Consider the following 7,354-nt stretch of genomic DNA (forward strand, 5'->3'; position numbering starts at 1 on the left):
CTTTGTACTCTAATTGTCGGAATATCTGAAAGAAACTCTTTGAAAAACAGGGCTAAATGTATGCAATGATAATCTGAATGAATGGTTCGACATAGAGAAAGCCCAAAACATCAGAAGGATAAAAGGAATGCCAATGCAGAATGCTGTAGAATTGAGTGTATGAACATGGAGATTAAAGCTCTACTCGTTGTTCAGGAAAGCCATATATGATGGCATTATATGTACACATGGAATGCTCATTTGTAATACGTGAATAAACTATGTGCCAGTTAATGGCTGCAACCAGTTAGAGTCTTTGAAAAGAAGCTCATGGTGATTTGAAGCAGTACAGGGCATCGGTGGAAGGGGAAGGCAGGCGCATGCATAACCACGTTATGGTCAATGCATTTGAGTCAGACCTTGTTGTGGGAACAGCTCTTTTGAACATGAATGGCAAGTGTGGTATGTTGGAGGATGCTCGTAGAGTATTCAAGAATATACCCCAGCGGGATGCAGTTGCATGGACAGTCATTGTTGCAGCACATGCTCAGCACGGGCATGCCAAGGATGCCCAGAGACTTTTGGACCAGATGAGGCAGAAAGGAGTGGTACCTAATGAAATCACCTTCGTTAGTATACTTAATGCATGTAGCCATTCTGGCTTGGTGGATGAGGGTCGCCAGTGGTTCAGATCCATGAAGACAACTTACGGCATCACACCGGTGGTGGATCATTACAATTGCATGATTGATCTCCTAGGGAGAGCGGGACTGATTGAAGAAGCAGAGACTCTTATTAATGAAATGCCTTATACTCCCACTTCAATAACTTGGACAACTCTGCTTGGGGCATGCAAGGACCAGTTTGATGTACCAAGAGGTGAACGTGCTGCAGAGAATGTGTATGAGCTGGCTCCGGAGAAGGCCTCACCATATGTGACACTATCAAATATCTATAGCGCAGTGTGCAGAGGCAATTGTGCAGCAAAGCTGTTTAAGCCTGAAAGGAAGTACATAGTGGGGCAGTATAAAAGAAGACAGCACGACTAATGGTACATTTGCCACCCTTGCCTCCTTGGCACTTGCCCTTCTTTTTCTTCACACATATATGAAATCATGTGACACACATCAAGGGAGGAGGTTTTTGCATATCGCCTTACATACCCATCAAAACCTTTTCCAAAATAATATACTACATGATTGCATTGATGAGGCCATGTGTTGATGACCTGGTAAGCTTGTACCCATCTGTCTAAATTGAAAAGCTTCTGCTGGTGGTTCTCCTTGAAGAGTTATATGTTGTGTTTCTTTGCTGGGATTTGAAAGCTACTCTCACAGCAAGAAGTCCCGCACTTTCCCAGTGACACCGCCCACGTCACGACAACGCTGCCTGGCCCTGTTTTGCCTGGACTGCGCTTCTTGCAAGAGCTTGTTGACTAAAGTATCATACTTGACAGCATCAGGTTTGTCCTCATTAAGAAGTCTCCACGTGGAAGCAAAAGTCTGATATGTCTCAGGTAAAGCATCAAGAACAGTCTGCACAAGAGAATGATCAGGAATAATCTCACTTGTAGAAATCAACTATTCTTTGAGATCTTTAATCTCAGCAAGAAAAACATTCATGTCATCATCCTCTTGCATAATCTTCAATTCTAGCTCTTTACGCAGGTAAGCGATTTTTACCTCGTTACGACCTGCATACAAACCAGCTAGAATATCCCAAGCCTGTTTTGCTATTTTAGCTGAACGAATATGTGGGGTGATGTTACGTTTGATAGAAAGTGCAATCAAGGCATGAGCCTATGCATCTTTACCATCCCAATGAGCTTGTTCAGCAGTGGGTAAAACAGCAACAACAGTAGAGCTGCTAGAACCTGCAACATCCTCAACAGATCCTACATCCACAGAACCTGGACGTACATCCATACCCTGCACAATGTTCCACACTCCTTTTGTAACCAAAACATGTTGCATCATGTATGCCCAAAGTGGGTAGTTGCTGTCTCCATCCAGTTTGTCTTCAGCAGACAACATGCGAAATACATCATTGCTGTTATCAGCCATGGCCACTGACTGAAACTGATGCAAAAGCTACCTGTAATGAAGCAAATACTGAACAGAAGACAACTTGTGCTATGTAGCACGGTCTACAATAGAACACGTATGCCTGTTTTACAGAAAACTGCACTGTCAAAATTTTTGCAGAAAATGACGAAAACACCTGTGCAGAACTTGAAATGCAAAAACGGAGCCCGAAACGACGTCAGATGCAAATTCTGAGAACGCTTAGCCTTACGGGGTTATTGTAGAGTATAGGGACCTGCAAGCGCTCATGAAAGCTCACCTCAATCGAAGAACATGAGTCGGAGGGTGCTGGCTGCGTAGCCTTGGGAGCCGATGCGTGCTCTGATACCAATTGTTGGAATTGGGGTTGCAGGAAAGCACACAAAGCTTGGAGAAGAAGAAGCGAGAATGCACACAACACAAAGTGTATTAGATTGTGTCAATGTACAAAAGATAAGTTAGCCCTAGAAGGATGGGCGTATATACAAGCCGGGGGAAAAAACCTCCTAAAGAGGGAAAAAGTGCCCCGGCGGTCCTAAGTGTGTTCACACACATCACTGCCTATGTATATGGCAACACATACGACTGGTTAGAGGCTTATGACACATTTTCATACCTCAAAATTTATGAAAGCATACAATACACCCTGCATGGTATTATTAAGTTATACCAATATATTTATAAAAATCTAATAGCCGCTTACATGTTTACTTAATGATTACATAGCCATGCTTACATGTTTATTTAATGATTTTTCCTTGGAGCACATAAGGTATCCTCCAATTCATAGGTCAAGGGGAATGGACCTAATTAGAGTCTTTTTTTTAATAAGGCTAATGATGGGGCACATGAAGACGATATATACCTCCACTTACATACCCACTAGTAAATTTCCCTCTAACTACTAGATTAATACCTTCTCAACCCACTCCTAACTCTCTTGCCTCCACTAACCTACCCAGCACTAAATTTCCCTCTAACTACTAGATTAAGACCTTTTGCCTCTAACTACTAGATTAAGACTTTTTCACCCCACTCCTAACTCTCTTGCCTCCTTTAACATACCCACTGGAAAATTACCCTCTAACTACTAGATTAAGACCTTTTGACCTCAATCCTAACTCTCTTGTCATCAACAATGTCACTAAAAAACAACATAGTAACATATTTTATTTTCCTCCTTATTTGGATTTTCCCACTAACCCTTGTGACCAAGAGGAGTAGGGTGTTGTGACCTAAAGGAGGTAGTGTAAGGTCCTAACAATGGTAAGTCCATTATAGAATTCTCTCAACAGAAAGCTCCTTAAGATATGATCTAGGATCCCACACAATAATTATCCAAGCCTTGTCATCACAAACAAAATATGAAGAGATAATCCAAATAAATAATCCTTTTGTTGAAGCCAAAGTTTAAGTGCAAAGAATTATCGAAGATTACTAAATCCAACCTAGCAACAATGATGTTTACCTTGAGGGGCCTACGCAAGATAGTCCTTTGTTGAAGCCAAACAGATGTGTAAAGAACTATTGGAGATTACTTCATTCAACCAAGCCACAAGGATATACCCTAAAGCCTACACAAAAAAGCCATAGATGCCATACCCGATCAGAAACCCAATCGGAGCCCAACATCTAAAATGGGAGGGGATGATGCCCATGGCATGGGAAGGTAATTCATGGGATAATTTGGCCAAGAAAGGTTATCCAATCCTCAATTATAGGAATTATTAAAAATAAGCTATCACTTACGTAATTATGCACACATGTATAAGAGATGCAACCAAAAGCATCATGTCCATTAAAAAGGAGGATATGTCAGCATGGCCTATGATGGTGTAAACCTCCCATCAACTAATGCATTCGGTATACAATCTACATGGCACACATAATAATTCCTTTGTATAGAAGAATATATGCAAGCATCAATGTGCATGAGATTACTAGTCTTAAGGGCAAAGCCAATTTACATGCGAATGAAAAGAAGGATTACCCCAAGGTAAGATACTAGAAGAATAGATGCAAGCATTGATATGCATGCAATACTAGTCTTAAGGGAAAACCCAATTTACATGCCAATGAAAAAGGGTTTATCCCCGGTTGGAGTTTCAAGGTGAGCAAAAAACATGAGATGCACATATTTGTTTTCAAAAAGAGGTCTCAAGTTCAAGCTATTAGCTTGAATTGAGATATCACATCTACATGCATACACAGATGCTATTAGCTATTAGCTTAGATATCACCTATAAATATATACACACATTCTCTTGTTGACATGATATAAGAATATGTATGCATACATGTGCCAGTTTTGCTTGGCATAACACTTCACATGCCATTGTATTCATGCATGATATGTTGACATGGCAATTGGTAATGTGGTGCTCGTTTGTTGTAGTTTGGTTTGATGATGTGACATGGGTAAGTTGGCGTGTAATCTCATGACATGGACTAGTGATACATGTTTGTAATGATGTATCCAAGTGTATGACATGGCCATGAAGGAGGTGGCATGCCATGCCATTAATAACGATGTGGCAAAGTTTGGTGTTACATGGCATGTAGAGGTGGCATATTGATGTGGGCCGTGGAAAATGGGCATTTCTTATGCTCCAATTTGATGAAGTGGCTAGATATGTGACTGGCCCCATGGTAGTCATGGAGCCGCATGGCATACATGATCCACCCACAATTACACGACTTGGAGTTTATACCAATCCTAGCTTATATTCCATGAGGAGAGAGGGGGGTGTCATACATCAGAAAGCCCGTGGAAGTGATATCCATATGATTACTTATCCAAATAATTTCTATAGAAGATATTAATCAAATATTCTAAAGGTGAGCTGTCAAGGCTAAAAGGAGACATTGTGGGGATAATCAATGCAAAGGCAAAGTCACCCAGTAAAGGGGATTTAAGAAAGACCACAAAGGATGATGAGGTGGGAGTAATGAGCTCCTCTTCATCCTAGTTTCTAGAGGGTCTAGAAATTAGTAATGTGTTTATGATACTTAAGAAAATCCTAGGGAACAAAATTAAATTAAAGGAGAATGAAATAGGGTGATAAGAAGGTAGACATGGAATATGTTATAAAGAGGCTCAAGATTGAAAGATATTATTATTTATCTTAGGCACTTTGACTCAAGTTTAAGTGAATATACAATTACCAAGGACAACTATACATCTCGGATGTTGACTTCAAGAAAATTTATAATGATGTATGTGATGAGTGGGCAACAATGACTAAACTCAATAAGGTAAAAAAGTCAATTTCTTTACCTTAAATATTCAATTTCTTTACCTTAAATAGCCATTTTTAAGGTGTTAGTTAAATTCAAGGAGGTACACAATATACTTCTCCATGTAAGAGTCATGCCATGGGAGGTGTGTGAGGTGGGTGAGAAGTTTCAATTTCTCACATAAGCAAGAGCTACAATTGGGAGAGAATTGGGTGTCGTGTTCTTCGATAGGACGATAGAGCTTCTCATCCAGGGTGTCCAAGATTTTGTACCTTTTCTAAAAAACTTAGATGAGTTGAACTCAATGGATCATATGTTTCTTATTATATTTTTGAAAGTTGACCTTGTGTTGATAGGTTAATAAGTTAAGAAAGAGTATTGTTTACCTTCGAGCGTATTTTAAGTGTATTCTCTTGATGTTGCAAAGCAATATTTCCTTAGAGTACACTCACTATCAAGAGAGAAATATTATTAATTTAAATGATTTCTTTTACATAGGACTAGAAAGATGTAGGAAAGAACATCAAAGCCACACGTTATGACAAATTACAATGAGTGGATAGGTATTAAGCATGGTTGTTTTTAATTTTTACTAAACATGAGTCAATATTTTAAGTTGAGAATTTGGTTTATAGCTAGATTGAAGAGTGTAGATGAGATGCTCATGATATTGCAAACTTAATGCCATGTTTGTTGTAAGATCAAAGAATTAAAAGAGGATAATTATTTCATGATAATTAGTGCCAAGTTTGCTTTAAGAGAAGAGGACATTGATGTGTAGGAGAGATCATATTCAAGTTATGCAAGGGCACCTACAAAACAACGAGAGAGAACTCGTAGAAGCTTATGTGACATTCAAAAATGACCTCGAAATTCAACAGAGATGGCTTGATATGATCCAAGAGAGGCTAACCATTACCAAGGGAAAAGTAGAGGTCTATGATAAAAGGTTCTTGGAGCTAGAATTGCAAGCCTCACCCTCTAAGTAGACAAAAACAAAGGGAAATATAAATAAGTTCCATGCTCAATAAGTCATTCAATCGACATTGCTGCTACATACATGTATAGGGAAAAAACACAATTGCTCTAACATAAGCCATTGTTACTCTACTCCTCCCCAAAGCCAAAAAGTGTGAATTTCTTAATAATTCATTAGTTTTTGAACTTTCCCTCTTCTAAAAGAAGTTTTTTTATTATAAAAGTGCCACTTTCACCAATATTGATTTTTATGCATAAAATGATGCATAAAAGAATTTTTATGCATAAAATGATGCATAAAAGAGTTTTTTGATTATAAAAGTGTTACTTTCATCAACATTGATTTTTATGCATAAATAGATGCATAAAAGACTTTGTTTTTTATAAAAGTGTTACTTTCACCGATATTGATTTTTATGCATAAAATGATGCATAAAAGAATTTTTTTATTATAAAAGTGTTACTTTCACCAATATTGATTTTTATGCATAAAATATGTATAAAAGAATTTTTTTATTTTAAAAGTGTTACTTTTATCAATATTGATTGTTATGCATAAGTAAATGCATAAAAGAATTTTTTTAATATCAAAATAAGAGTTCTCTTTAATCCTATGTTTAAATCCCATGAATATTGGAAAATGAATAAGTAAATACTCAGTGAAGGAAAATTATACCGTTTCATATTCTCTAGGATGGTAATGAGAAAATTCAGAAAAATTATGGAAGTCGAAATTTGAGATAAATGATTAATTTATCCCTCATAGGAATTCGTGTCTAGTTTTGAATTCAGTTAAGCAAAATACTCAATGAATGAAATTCAGTAAAGTAGTAATTGAAATATTACCCTTCGAGAAAGATAGTTCAGGGAGAACCTTTCCAGACTCAAACCTTGAATCAGACTATGACCAAGACGACGTAACTCCGTCAGTTTCAAGAAAAGACAATGTGACCAATTCAGTAATCTACACTCAAATCACCCACCGAATTTGAAACTAAGCTGAGACCTTTTATTTTGATCTGAGAATCAATAATTCAGAATTCGTGAAATTCTACTTGGGAATCTAGACCTGTGACCTAGAAGTCTTGAGATACGGA

The 7,354-nt window shown here is 37.9% G+C and overlaps 1 pseudogene; it reads left to right on the forward strand.

The window, feature by feature from the left end:
* The first annotated feature begins 374 nt into the window (after positions 1 to 374).
* LOC147621748 (pentatricopeptide repeat-containing protein At2g03880, mitochondrial pseudogene) lies at positions 375 to 1,028 on the forward strand (annotated as a pseudogene).
* Positions 1,029 to 7,354: the final 6,326 nt, after the last annotated feature.

Source organism: Cibotium barometz, chromosome 29, assembly GCF_041138505.1.
Source record: "Cibotium barometz isolate CiBa-2024 chromosome 29, ASM4113850v1, whole genome shotgun sequence".
Lineage (NCBI taxonomy): Eukaryota > Viridiplantae > Streptophyta > Polypodiopsida > Cyatheales > Cibotiaceae > Cibotium > Cibotium barometz.